The sequence below is a fragment of the Liolophura sinensis genome, chromosome 9 (assembly GCF_032854445.1).
Source record: "Liolophura sinensis isolate JHLJ2023 chromosome 9, CUHK_Ljap_v2, whole genome shotgun sequence".
In the NCBI taxonomy this organism is placed as follows: Eukaryota; Metazoa; Mollusca; class Polyplacophora; order Chitonida; family Chitonidae; genus Liolophura; species Liolophura sinensis.
This window is the reverse complement of record NC_088303.1, coordinates 26,523,861-26,539,193: the sequence shown is the minus strand read 5'-3', so window position 1 is coordinate 26,539,193 and position 15,333 is coordinate 26,523,861. Positions and strand designations below refer to the sequence as shown.

Below are 15,333 nucleotides of genomic sequence, written 5' to 3'. Positions count from 1 at the left end.
CTTAAGATATACATGATCTTGTAAACAAAACCGCTTCGCTATTCAAAAATACAACAACGATCTTATATATTTGTTTTCTCTATTTGTTTTCACAGGAAAAAAACAAGGATGAAAATTTTAATTATCGGCAGTAGTTACGTTCATAACCTGGAGAATAGTATCCTTCGAAATTCGATCCCAAACTCTAGAATCCACTTTAGAACAAGCCAGGGCATTCGGTTCTTTGGCATTGGGGGGAGCTAGAGTTGGGACACTTAGATACTCTGGGAAATTGGAAAGTCTCCTTCAGGAGACATAACCTGACCTAGTTATCCTCCACATCGGGGGAAACGATAGGGACACCCACAAATCAGCATCAGCAATTTGCGCTGATATTTTGCACTATGTTGGTGCACTTAAATCGAAATTCCAAATTCCAAGGATCTACATCAGCCAGCTTCTTTACCGTCAGGTAACTCAGTGATATTCGGTCCACATTTATAACACAAAAATCCATGAAATTAACATGAAGCTGACAAACAACAAGTTGGCCACCTTCTGGAGACATCTGGGAATGTGGGTTGGTACAAATACAGTACCCCCGTACCTGGTTCAACGTGCAGCAAGACGGAGTGTGGTATGTCTTAGACTCCAAAGAGGACCCGCACTGCGCTAAGCGTAAGTTAGCATTGCCAGCAGGCTATTACACTTCACCCAAAGACCTCGTCAAGGGCCTGACCGACTTGTTGACCTGCACACACATCCCTTTGCTCAAGGCTCACGCCGGTGATTTGACTTTCGATTTAGATGATGTGCAGCGGAAATACAGCCTGTGGTTTCAGAAACAACTGGGGCTTAGTTTCAGCCCGCGTCTGAAGCAGCTCATGAATTTACCGCACGACTGGTTCATGGGGCCGGAGGATCTTCCCCACATCGGTGCCGAGGATTTACATGCCACTACACCCAATATTGTGGACAATATTGCGTGTATCACCTAACCCAGCGGACTCGAGATCGTCCCATGGACGCTGTTGTACATACGCTGGACAAGTCGTGCACGACATACGATAACAGTTTGGGGTCCAGCCCCTTTTTATCACTCCACCAGCCAGTAGGCTGTACTAACGTTCTTTGCATGTTTTTTTTTCCTGTTCGACAAGTTATGAAATAAAAATGAATAAAGAGGAAATGACACTGGCATATAGTGGGTTTTTTTCACTTGTATTTATTTTAGCCTTCGTGACAACATTATATTGCATGGTATATAACCGTCGGGGATAGCCGGTCAAATATCCAGGTAGGTGGTGCTCACACTGTCCGGCAGTACTTTGCGCTTCCGTAAAAATAAGTGAAAGTGTCTTTGTCCCGTGTGTAGGAAATACATGCTATTAGCCCGTGGTAGTCGGTTCACACGACTACCGCTTTGGTGGTTCCGCAACATGGAGAGGTATACGTTCTCCTCCACCTCCGAGTGCTAACGCATTTACAGGGCAGCTTGTTTTAATGTTCGACTCCCCGCCGTAGCAATAGTATGTCTTCGAACACAAACTGACGATAGCGTCACCAGTCCACTTGACTTTGAAGAGCCCCTGAGTACGTTTATCAAAGTCTTAGTGGTCGCGTCGAGGTAACCATTTGCCCCGCTCCTCCTCGTATACCGTCCGCAGCTCAGGGTTAACCAAGGATTACCAGTCCGGGTTAGACCAGACCATGTACGCGGAGTCCGTGTCCATCTCGCAGTACTGCCAGTCAGACATGGATTCATAATAAAACCCCAACATACGCAGTTTGGCACACTGGTACGCCATACATCCTATTTACAATAGTAGGTTGTAAAAAATGGTCCTCTTGCTGCTCACCACTGCTCAAATCGTCAATGATTTGGTCGACGATACGGCACCGTACCATTCTCCAGTAAGTTGCGCGTCTTCGTCAGGTCACAGGTTTTTACATCCACATGCCGGTCTTGGTTTGTCATGGTTTTGCCATAGCCAGAATTTCCCAACAACTTCATCGTTTCCCCGATAAGAGCCTCGGAAGGGTCGGCGTCCCCTTCTCCCAGGGCTTGATTGACGGCGTCCGCAAATGTTTGGAAGGCTGTACTTCATCACTTGGTAGACGCTGGTGACTACCAACCTGTGAGCAAGACACCATTGCAATAACGGAGTGGCCAGCAGAATTTCCGTGCCGGACATACTCCCGAAACCGAATCCAAGAGAATATTGCCAAAGAAACGTGTTAGGCAACATAAAGGTAAAAAAAGCCTCTAACTTGGAAGCATACGGTTATGTAACACTCGCTGAGCCACTTCGAAAGCAGTTCACGAGTTGATCTCAAGTATCGAAAATTGGGAAGAACGTAAATAAGACGATTGTTTAACGCCATGTGTGACTTATACAAAGCGCTGCGGTGTATGACCCAGTGCTGAAACCGTTCGGCTTTTACCACAGTGTGTGACTTACCCTGCCTTGTTCACTATGCTTACACTGTACGCGGGGTTTCGAGTCATCACACGTCCCAGACCAGTCACCGTGTTACGCGACCGTACTATTACCCTACTGTAGTTTTACTATTTTATAGCTTTACAATATTATATTTATACTCTACTATAGTTATACTATACGATATTATACTATACTATACGATACTAGTGCGTGTGTATGTCACGCGCCTGTCACGCGCCTGTTGAAGGAGTTATTTTCTGAAGGAGTTCTTTTCCCATGCCCCTGCGTGTGACGTCACGCTCATGCGCCTCGCTCGCTCATGGGAGCGCGAATTCAACGACACACCTCCACCTCCCCAACTCCACCTCCCAAAACCGACATCAACCCTTTTATACTACTGACATTTCTGCATCAAATCCCAAGTAAATCAAATACCTAAGAAAAATATACATCCGTGCTGTATTTCTATTAATATGATCACACTAAAAAGTTAAAGGCTATTATTTAAGGCTTGTTTTTGTAAATGGCGTGAGAATACTCGACATCCATTAAAGTTCTTCGTGTTAATGTAGAATCTTTGAAATAGTTTGTAGCTTAGCTAACACATGTTCATCTATGAGTAGAACTAGAGTGATCAAATACAGATCGATCATCACAAAAATTTAAAGCATTTATACCATGAATTTCACATTATGTACAATACAGAGAAAGATAGATACATGTAGTGTTCTGTAAACAAATATTAGAACTATCACATTAAATATTTTAGGAAGTATTTTAGGACCACATCCTGAACATGCAGTCCGATGTAAGTACTGGCCAATGGATGGATAACTGTCCTTTTTGTGAGGTGGCATTGAACAAGGCAGCTCCTGATGAAACCCTTCTTGTCATTGCACAGTGCCATTTTTATTTGATACACTGCCTATAGGCAGTTTACACAAGAAGCTAATGCCTTGTTTAGACCCGCTGGATGTGGTATTAATACCATCAGTATTCTGTGTTTGAAGCCTAGATTGTCGGTGAGGTACTACGAATGGATCAGTGCGTTCGCCATTCACGTCATCTTACCGTCGGTGCACGCGTACGGGTAAAAACTTGCCGTGCAATGTTGTACAGATGACGCTTGAGAAACCTACTGTTGCATATAGCGGGGGAGTGAAACAACGAGTTACTATGGGCATTGCTAATATCTCCGCGTGAAATTAGTAAGTAATGTTGACAGCTTGAGCAAGGCCTCGAGATTTTGCCAAAAACACCCTCGATGGTTAAAATAAGATTTTCTCTTAAAATCTCTGTTTTTTAACTGTAGCCATTTTCCCGGTATATAATGTTGACTACAGTCTGCTCGATGATAATACAGAGAGAAAAAATTAATTAAAAAGATGGGATGTTTCAGAGAATTCTGGCATCCTTTCTAAGTGTCTTATTTTCTGAACAAATAAAAAAAGTTATTTCGGTATAACTATTAATTCGTCCTGGTGAAGTTAATGAAAAATATGAAGTGAATGCTACCATGAAAACTTGTATCTGTGGTGGTATCTGTGTGATATCTGTAGTGGTATCTGGTATCTGTGTTGGTTTCTGTGGTGGTATCTGTGGTGGTATCTAGGAGTTCAAAATTCCTTTGAATTATTTCTCCCTGTACAGGCTACCTGCGGCTAAAAACCTTTTTTCTCGATTTTAGTTTTACGTTACCAAGATCCTCTAACAGCGGCTAACAGGTCTAATTGGACAGAAAGGAAGCCCAAGCCGGAAATTCAGAAACGTGTAAAAGTGTTCAGTTTCATAAATATTTTGACATAAAAAAATCAATTCTTGCCTTAGCCAAAAGATTATGTGACCAGAAGTTTTACCCTTATGGAGGATAGTGTGATATCCATACGTTGTTCTGTTTATAGGCGGACGGTGTCAAGTTTCCGGAAAAAGGACGCATTATACCGAGTCTTTTATAACTAGCACTGTCAAAGAGACTACGATTACTATGTTAAACACAAACTAGTCCAAACAGGCAGTGACAAAATCCGTCTGTTGTGTAAGAGCTTTAATATGATCACACAAACAAGATACGACCGCTTACTGAAAGATTGATAATGTAAATAACGCAAAACCATCTAACATTTCATAAAAAAAGCCCTCCATACTATATGTAAAGGTTTTATGGAAGAGTTGTTAAACGTTTTCAGACGAAAAGTATCATTAGGCCCAGGTCCAGAGCAGGGAACTATTATTGGGAATTACCATCTTCACGAACTTCGAATTTCAAAGAGGAAAGGTTGTTCTTAATAAGTATAAACGCCGCATGATGCGAAGACAAATCAGCAAGAAAATCACATAAAAAAAGGCGTCACGTGGGCGAAAATACTCAGCAAAACAACTAGTTACTTCTCATCGCGTATGTTTTTCCTCAGCTGATGGAAGTGCATTGTTGGTGAGGTGATGTGTTGACAAGGTTATGCATTGACAAGGTGAAGTGTTGAGGAGGCGACGTGTGAACAGGGTGATATGTTGATGAGGTGATGTTTTGACTATGTGACATGTTGACGAAATGATGAGGTGATATGTTGATTGTGATGTGCTGACTGTGATGTGTTGATGAGGTGATTTGTTCAGGAGGTGATGTGTTAATGTGATGTGTTGACGAGGTGATTTATTTATGAGATGATGTGTTGACAATGTGATATGTTGACGAAGTGATTGGTTGAATTGTTAGGTGATGAGGTGATGTGTTGAAGAGATGATGTGTTGAAGAGATGATTTGTGGATGAGATGATTTGTTCATGAGATCATGTGTTGACAAGGTAATGTGTGGACGAGATAATATGTTGAGGAGGTGATATTGTGACAATGTGATGTGGAGGAGGGGTGGTTGTTGACGACATGATGTGTTAACGAGGAGAAGTGCTGAGGAGATGTGTTGAAGTGTTGAGGCTATGTGTTGAGGGAGTGATTTGTTAAGGAGGTGATGTATGAGTTGCCTTTAATCATACGTCACGCGATGGCATGGAAAAAGTGAATTGGATAAAGTTTTGGCAACATTTAGTAGCAGCAACAAATAAGGCCGTTCACTGAACAGAAACCGAAGCAGTTAAAATCCAGCACAAATGTACTTGCGGGTCTAGTTTAGTGGTGATACAGTGAGATAATCAATGGTTTCATTAAGTATAGGCCAGCCAATATTAACACCACTATATTAAACCTAGGGACGAGAAATAGAGTTGAGATAAGAGGTGGAAACGGTAGAAGGGTGATTATTGGAGTGATGTGTGATCCGGGCTTGCGGCGGAAAATAATGGAGTAGTCTGTCAGTGTTCTTTAGTACTCGCCTCAGAGTACTGGATGTGCGTGAAATTTGCGTGAAGTACATCTGATATTTTGTGCTCTGTGCAGCGCTGACATACTGGGCTACATGACAAGGTCCTTAGTGGAATACAGTTTATTATTATGCTTCGGTATTACAGGCTGCATGCTAATAAACGCAGTAATACCTTCTGTGTGTTTCTATTAAGTGATTAGTAATTAATAAATTGTTGCTTGAACAATCATCCATTTTAAGGCGCTGATGATCGATACCTGTTAATTAAAGAAGCCAATAGATGACTTTAAAATTGCTACTTCAGTCCCACAATAGGTATCTTCTAACTTTCGGGCAGTTCTGTGCCATTTCGGGCAGTTCCGTGCCATACCACTACATGCAGCTGGCATTTTCCCTACAACATATCAAAACACGACCTTGCTTCACAACAATTTTTTACCTGTTGTTGCTGGAAGTGAAGTTACAGCATTTTATCAACTTGTTAACCTCCAGAGGTGTGGGTAGTATGACTGGGCCATTATAAACAAGCAACTTTCTGATATATTTATTTATTTCATTGGTGTTTTACGCCGTACTCAAGAATATTTCACTTATAGGACGGCGGCCAGCATTATGGTGGGGGGAAACCTTTCTAAGTACGGCTGGAGAGGAAGTCAGCAAGAACTCACAGCGACCGCATTGGTGAGAGGCTCCTGGGTCATTACGCTGCGCTAGCGCGCTAACCAACTGAGCCACGAGAATTCCCCCCCCCCCCCCACCCCCCCCCCCCCGCGATATATTTTAAACTGGGGGCAATATAACTGTGCAGAAATGTATAGTATATATACAACCTATATTGTCATTCAGTACACTCTTCAGTTCGGAGACACAACAGCACAACTAGTGAAATGTGTACCTTAAGTTTTCCCACATGGCCACCGTTGCACCATGGACCTTTAAATTGATACTGAACGAAGCTGGTACATTATATTAGTGTTCTGTTTTCATATTTCAGAAAGAAACTATTTTTTTTTACCGTATTTTAATCTTACAGGGTCGAGACACCTGTAACAAAATTACAAAAAAACTGGGATTGAACAACCCTGCCAATATACACTAAGACCTACCCCGTCAATATAAGCCAGGAACAACCCCGCTAATATACGCCACGAACAAACCGTCAGTATACACCAAGAACAACCCCGCTCATATATGTGAAAAGAACAACCCTGCTAATATACGCCAAGAACAAACATGCCATATACGCCAACAACAACCCCGCTAATATACGCCAACAACAGCCCCGTCTATGTACGCCAAGCCCGCTGATATGCGCCAAGAACATCGGGTATTTCACATGAAAAAAGTGTTTATTTTGGGGGGGGGAGGGGGGTGATTTCAACAGTTCACTTGTCTGGGATTTTTTTCTTTAATTGAAATTAAAGACAGCTTTTTTTCACTGTATATGTTTTCGAAAAATGTTTTCCGTATAATAATGTGATAATGTGTAAATCTCGTCGACAAAGCGGTATCACATATATCACATATATTTATATCACATATATCAATATATTTATTGATTTGATTCTCCTACTCTGAACGAACGTAAGACTGCACAAACGCACACACCAGCGTCGTTGACGGTTTCCTGTCACCAAGGCCTGACAAGCAATGAACACGGCGAAATCTGCTCACTCTCTGTACAAGGTTTGAATCCACACCTTGTGTGTAAAAACGATAAAAAGGCAGGCGAAAAATTCACGACCAGCTCTAAAGTGGTGTAAATCTCGTCTTCAGAGAGATGCCGTCTGCGGAGTGTTAAGACTGTGGGGAAAATCTTGTCTTCAGTGAGGTACCCTGTGTAGAGAGTCAATACCGTGGTGTAAATCCTGTTAGAGGTACCCTGTGTAGAGGGTCAATACCGTGGTGTAAATTTTGTTTTATGGAGGTAACGTATGTACAGTATTAATTACCGTGCTGTAAATCGTGACTTCATGGATACCGTGTATGAAGATTTAATACCGTAGTGTAAATTTTGTCTTCAGAGAGGTACCGTGCGTATTGAGTTAATACTGTGATGTAAATCTTGTTTTCAGAGAGGTACCGTGTGTAGAGTGTTTTTACCGTAGTGTAGATCTTGTTTTCCTGCGGGTATCGTATGCACAGTATTAATACCGTGGTGTAAGTCGTGTTTTCAGGGGTACTGTTTATAGAGAGTTAAAACCGTACTGTAAATCTTGTCTTCAGATACGCACCTTGCTTATAGAGTTAATGCCGTAGTGTAAATCTTGTTTTCAGGGAGGTATGTACAGTAATAGTGCAGTGGAGAAAATCTTGCCTGCCGGGGTACCGTTGTAGAGAGAGTTAATACTGCGGTGTAAATCTTCAAAGCCGTACTGTGGGCTGAGTGACACTACCGTAGTGTAAATCTTGTCTCAGAGCGGTATCGTGTGGTGTAAATCTTGTCTACAGAAAGGTACTGTGTGAAGAGCGCTAATACCGTGGTGTAAATCTTGTCTTCAGAGCGGTACCGTGTGGTGTGAATTTTGTCTACAGAAAGGTACCGTGTTTAGAGTGCTTATAAAGAGGTGTAAATCTTATCTTCAGAGAGGTGCCGTGTGTAGAGTGCTAATAAAACTGTATAAATCTTGCCTACGGAAATGTACCGAGTGTAGAACGCTAATACAGTGGTGTAAATCTTGTCTTCAGAGCCGTACTGTGGACAGAGTGATACACTGTACGATGTCCTTGTTTGGCTTTGGAGTGTCGTAAATTTCGTCTTCAGAGCGGTAATGTAGTATCGCGCCCTTTCTTGCTTGATCTTTGCAGTATCTCGTATTAAATAGGAATTTGATCTGAAACATGCCTGTATTAATCAATGTTTTTGCCTAATGGACTGGATACGAACCTGACAAAGCGTGCAGAACGGTACAAAGCTGGAGACGGCCTGTTGAGTGCTATACCAGCATTGCTCCCTTCATTTCTGCCACTAAAGTCGTGTCAGGTTAAAGAGTTGCTATCAGACGCCGTACAGCTGACCGCGGAGGCGACCTAGGGCCTGACTAGTTTCTCTCCGTTACCCCGCAGGGTCACTATCGATCTCTGTACAAGCATATACGATAGATTATTGGTGTAAGGGGGGTCACGTGGTCTGAAGGAGCATCGGGGCTGTATAGGTAATTCTCCACTACTGATCAATACTCCCCAGCACGGACCTGTGAGAGGACTATGGGACGATTTGCAGGGTTTCTTCTGTCAGGCAAGTGCTAATACCGTGGAGCGCGCGGGATTTGTTCAAGTCGTCTAAAGTTGGTGTAATTTACATGTATGTACACATACTTGTACTCTATCTGTGTCCACGCATGCGTAGCGGCTTGCTAACAACCTTGCTGGAACTCTTTAAGTTTTTCTCCCCAGGCTAAATCGCCTCACCGTCAAACCCGGAAGATAATAATAGAGGCTCGCCTATACCTGACTTACCTAACTACATTAGAGCTGGGGCTTCCTGACAAGGACTGGAGAAAATTGAACAGGCTCTCTGACTTTCTTGATAGGAATTGGTGTTGCCACGGACTTTTCTCAGTTCAGAACGACATTAATTTTCTTGCCGGAGTTCGCAAGAAGTGGTGTGGACGAAACATGACAATCGGTCTGTGTTGTCAGAAGTGTTAAAGCATAGTTTTATCCCGACTCAACTGTCTCACTTTAAGGTAAGGGCTGATTTTCTGTGATGTATACTCAGGCTGGGTTTTACACTCTCACGCCTAACTAACGCGCACGCACAAAGCCGCGATTATCCGATAAAATTCACTTTTTTGGCCACAGCTAACTCAAACCGTCTTCATGAATTATTTATGATGAATTAATTTTGTGAACCAAATTAATCTATCCAGATATTACAGGCTCAATTTTCCCTGTTCTATAAGCTACAGGTCACGTTCGCCGTAAAGATAAAATACTGAAATCCACCTTTCTGATAGCCCCTTGCACGATTCAGTAGAGTGGTTCGATACCGTGCGCGTCTGTTTTTTACTTTTGTTTGGACGTCATAAACCTTGTGTGAGTTTTCTAATAAATCTGAATTTCATTAGAAAGTTTTTAGTTTAACATCTATGCGACATTCGCACAATGTTAAGAGAAATTAAATGTGAGAGGAAATGATGGGATATGTCGAAATTTTTTTTCACATTTTTGTAACGTTAAGCAGATTTTCCAACACACTTTTTCGATTTTAAGGAATTTGAGCTTCTTTTGTAATCCTATTACAAAAAACGACGCCAATATTTTGTTGTCAAGAAGTTTTTACCTGAGTTTGTGCGACGTTGTCTTCTCAGTGTTTACCCGGTAAATCCTCGTATAGTGTGTCTACGTCTTTTTGTTCCGTGCTGGTGTAACACTTGTTTACCTGGATATTTATATCACTAAGCATGGTAGGTAAAATAAGATGTAGCTTTTTTAACCAAACTCTTCTTGCGACAATCCAGTTTGCGGAGATTTTTTTAAGCAACTGTGGCATGTTTTCTCACACTTTCACAGCCTAGTACACGATTAATTTAATCAACAGTTGTCTATTCTTCAGTTTCTGTTTCTATCCACTCCCAGGCTGTAGCATATACAAGTAAAAAGGACGAGCCAAATTCACCATGGGGTTTAAAAAAAACTAGGTCAGGCATGTGTTATGAAGCGTGGAATAGAAAAAATGTGCTGCCCCGAGACTTGGAAGGCGCTACGTTTTCATAGCGTATGCTATGCCAATTTCTTCTGGTAAATACGGCGAATGATATCGATAAATCATTGCTTTGAAATAATGAAGCCGTAATGAAGATCGTCTATGTGTTTACTGTGAATGAAAGAGAGATGGAATGTTAAATTATGATTGGACGACAAGGCTGGCAAAAAACATGAGTCTTAACGCTCAGCATGTGATTTAGAGTGTACGGCCTGGGAGTTGTTGGGGGAAGGTAAAACGTTATTTAAGACTGAAATTCTTATTATGTCTGGAAAACATGGGTCGGCTAACATCGATCCCACCGTTATAAGCTACACGTTATGGATGTTGTGGGTACCATCTTTTACGCTCATAAAAGCGTAAAACAAAAATATATAAATATAAAATTGTTTATAACAAATGGATGAATGATTGGCCTTTAACGCTTCTCGAAAGAATATCAGCCATGTTGTGTTGGTGCTTTATATCGAATACTCCGGTGATCTTATGGTCGATTCAGCAAGACATAAACAACATCTCCGTTTTTGTGGTATCTTGACGATGTACAGCGTTACGTTTATACTATATTAGTAATTATTTCCAAAATATTACAATCGACATGCGCATTTTATAGGCCGCTATAACACACACACCTTCAGTACAAATGAATAGCGTGATGTTGGAGTGACTAATTTTTTGTCTAAATGGCGATTGAAATATATCGAATGTTCAAAGTATAATACAAGGGGTCTGTGTACAGGTGACATTTACTTACTGACATGAGCAACGACAACGCCCACGCACCGTGACAAGAATACAAATTAATCCCCAACACAGCATAGGTCAACAGAAGTCAGTAGAGCAAATATAAATATGGCATTTGATCGCTACAGAACTTGTCATCCTTATTTTTTTTTACCGTGATTTCTGCTATGGCTGGATATTTCAAACAACGCTGAATCATTTAATTTAATCAACAGTTGTCTATACCTACATCTCTCACAAAGACATCAGGGAAAAGACCAATGTGAAAAAATGTGTGAAACACCAAGATAGAACAAGTGGTCAAAATTTATGGCACCCAGCTGATGATAGTGATTTCTTTATTTCTTTCTTTCTTTATTTATTTATTTCGGGGTTAACGCCTTCACCAAACTATTTCACTTATACTGTGGTGTTTATGTGCTTGAACAAACCCGAGAAGTATACCAGCTTCAAACTTTCTGATTTTTGAAATGGCATATGCACTGTACATTATAGCTCAATGAGAAAATGGCATACTTAAAGAGGTTATACTAAAAAAAATTTTTTATAAAATTCATATTCGTTAATGTAATCGCAATTCAGATGTTTCTTACTTTTGGGGATGCTCTTGCCAAGTGCGCAGTTGTCGCTATCAAGATGTTTCTTACTTTTGGGGACACTCGTGCCAAGTGCACAGTTGTCGCTATCAAGATGTTTCTTACTTTTGGGGACACTCGTGCCAAGTGCGCGGTTGTCGCTATCAAGATGTTTCTTACTTTTGGGGACACTCGTGCCAAGTGCGCAGTTGTCGCTATCAAGATGTTTTTTACTTTTGGGGACACTCGTGCCAAGTGCGCAGTTGTCGCTATCGAGATGTTTCTTACTTTGGGGATAGTCATGTCAAGTGCACGGTTTTCACTATCATGATGTTTCTTACTTTTGGAGACACTCATACCAAATGGGCGGTTGTTACAATTTTAAGATGTTTCTTACTTTTGGGAACATTAACGCCAAGACCATGGCTGTCATTGTCAAGATGTTTCTTACTTTTGGAGACACTCATGCCAAGTGCACGGTTGTCGCTATCAAGATGTTTCTTACTTTTGGGGGCACTCATGCCAAATGCACGGTTTTCACTATCAGGGCGTTTCTTATTGATATGAGACTTTTTGGTTTATTAACACTACGTTTCGAAATAGATACGAACAGCGTTATAAGTGGATGAATTTACGTACGTACGTATGTATGCACGTATGTTTGGGGTTTTACGTCGTACATAACAATCTTTCATATGACGTTAAGGATTCAGTCATTAGGTTTGTGTCTTCTTGTGGCAGGGCGCCACAAAACTGCTGCCGCCACTGAAGTATCATGCCGACGACAGCAGTCATGACACCTCCGCCCAGTCACATTATACTGACACTTGGCTAACCATTCCCGTTTCTGTGCTTTAACCTTAGTGTCAAGTGAAGCAGCAGCAAACACCATTTTCAATGGTTTTGGTATGACCCGACCCGGAATTTGATCCCAGGTCTCAAGTCAATTTCAGTCTAAAGAACATCTTGTTAGTGTGCTTCCTCACCAATTTCTAAACGCCACTGAAAGCAGTTGTACGGTAGTCTTTCAAATCTGGCAAAGCAACCTCCCAATCATACAACATCCTGTTGCCTTGACAGCTCTCTTAAAATTGTTCACAGCGTCATAGCCTCAGCTCCCTGTAAACTGTATCCGTATCAAGGAAATGTGGCTGTTATTATTTCTCAGTCAAGCATGGAGTGAATCTGCCAGTGTTTCCCTCAGTTCAAACATGGAGGCGAATCATCTACTTCATATTTTTTCCTGAAAGAAGCAGTCAGTGTGAGAGGTTAGCCAATCATTTATCCTTAATCCTAACTTAGCCACATAACTTCTTGTAGGAGCGCCTACATTGGTAACCCTAACACGTTTGCTAATCTGATAAAGAGATGTGTGGTTATGTATAGCGTGTAGAGTTGGGGCATTGGAACGTAAAATGTAATCAGAATTACTATCTGTATTGAAACATCTTGTGTCAGTGAGTTAAAGGGCCCGTGATAAATAGCCCGGGTTCTTAACAGCACTCCCAGCTCTGTTTTATTACTCTAAGAACTAAGACCATAACGTGAGCTCAGTCAGCAAGCGCCGAGTTAACCGAGCCTGTGTAAATGAGTGTAAAATAAATCATTTGCTTCAAAGTGTGAGAAAGCATTGCGTCGTTTTTTAAACTGAAAAATACGTCTCTTTTCGAGGTAATAGCTTTACCATGTTTTATCTGTATTTCGCTACCAAGGAGAGCGAGGTTTTATAATATGGGAATAGAACAGAAATCAGTTTTCAGCGCAATACGCCAAGCATTGTCGATCCGGAATCGTCTTTCAAACAGATCAGACTGATGGTATCACCCCATAGCTTTACTCTCATGTGTCAGGTCTTAGGCCCCTACATGACAGATATTCACCAATCATAAATCATTATTTGTAGGTATGTAATGTAAACGTCCTTAGTGTCTCAGCTGCGTTCAATGAATGCTGTGTATTAAATTCATATTCATATGCTATACATAAATCGAAGATGGTTAAACTGTTCCTAATTCATTTTGGGGAATTGTGGATTTAATCTGGATTAGATAAAAAAAGAAAAGTCTTTTTGACAATCAGTTACTCAGTGTGTTGATCGAAGCTGCTCAGAAATAATGTCTCGTGAAAAAATCTAGCCTCTATTACAGTATTGGTGTACCTACACTATCCACTACCATTTTGATACACCTTGCATTACCCTATTCGTGGGCGTAAACCACATCGTATTGGTGAAGGGATACCTTACAATACCGTACTCAAGGTATACCATACTGTATTGGTGAAGGGATACCTTACAACACCGTACTGAAGGTACACCATACCGTATTAGTGAAGGGATACCTTACAATACCGTACTGAAGGTACACCTTACCCCAATTATACTGTACAATGTAAGTTGTCCTATTGGTGTAAGTTCATCACCTCATTGATATAGATACATTTTCTATTACGGCACTGATGTAAGGTACACCTTCTATTGCTGTATGGTTACACGTACTGTTATCGTAGCCTACTAGGTGTACTTACACATTCCATTGACGTACTCATGTAGGTACACCTTCCATCACCGTGTTGATGTGGGTATTCAAGTAGACACAAGTTACAGGTTGACGTAGGTATTCCTTTCATAACCGTACTTATGTGCTTACAACTTCCATTACCACACTTATAAGCGTACAACTCCACTTACATAATGGTGTAGGTACACCTTACACTACGGTACTAATGTATGTATGCGTGGGGTTTAACGTCATATGACGACGAGGAATCATTACGTGTGTGCACATATACTGTGTCGTCTTGTGGCAGGGCGAGTCCATGGCGCCAAAGTGCCGAAGACACCAGGCATGACCACCCATCCAGTTACATTATACTGACACCGGGACAGCCACTCATGTTTCCTTGCTCTTACCCCTCAATACTAAGCGCCAAACGAGTCAGCAACTAGTACCATTTTTAAAGTCTTTGTTATGACCCGACTCGGGTTTGATCTGAGTTGTCTCCCGACTTCGTTGTGGACACTTTAACCATTATAGGTCAGTGAAACGGTTCAGTACTAATGTATTTATTTATTTATTTGATTGGTGAATGCAACCGCATTCGTGAGAGGCTCCGTGGTCATTACGTTGCACTAGCGTGCTAACCAACTGAGCCACGGAGGCCCCCAGTACTAATGTAGGTACACCTTCCGCTGTTGTTCTTATGAAGATACACCCGTCCACTTTCCAGGGGATGTAGACGTGTACAAGTAAGACTAAACTCCTACAGAAACATCTTTACTATATATTGGATATTTTATCAGACAAAACACCGACAATAGTTCTCAGTTTGAAGTCATAATTCTGTAGTAGGGCTCTCAATTCACTGAATCGTACTGATATATACCCATCCAATAAGCGGTGTCCGATGATAATCTTGAGTCTGTGCTCGACACTTTCCACTTTGTTCTAGTTCGTAATACTATAACCCACCAAATATCATCTATATAGGTGACATAGATTCAGATGATTACATGTGTTCATTGTAATTCAGTTCGTTATACATGAAGGACCTGAAATCAGATTCCAA

General features: G+C 41.3%; 1 pseudogene; it reads left to right on the top strand.

Moving 5' to 3' along the window:
- Positions 1 to 8,946: 8,946 nt before the first annotated feature.
- The window catches only part of LOC135475291 (cholecystokinin receptor type A-like), an 83,717-nt pseudogene continuing 77,330 nt past the window's right edge, over positions 8,947 to 15,333 (top strand).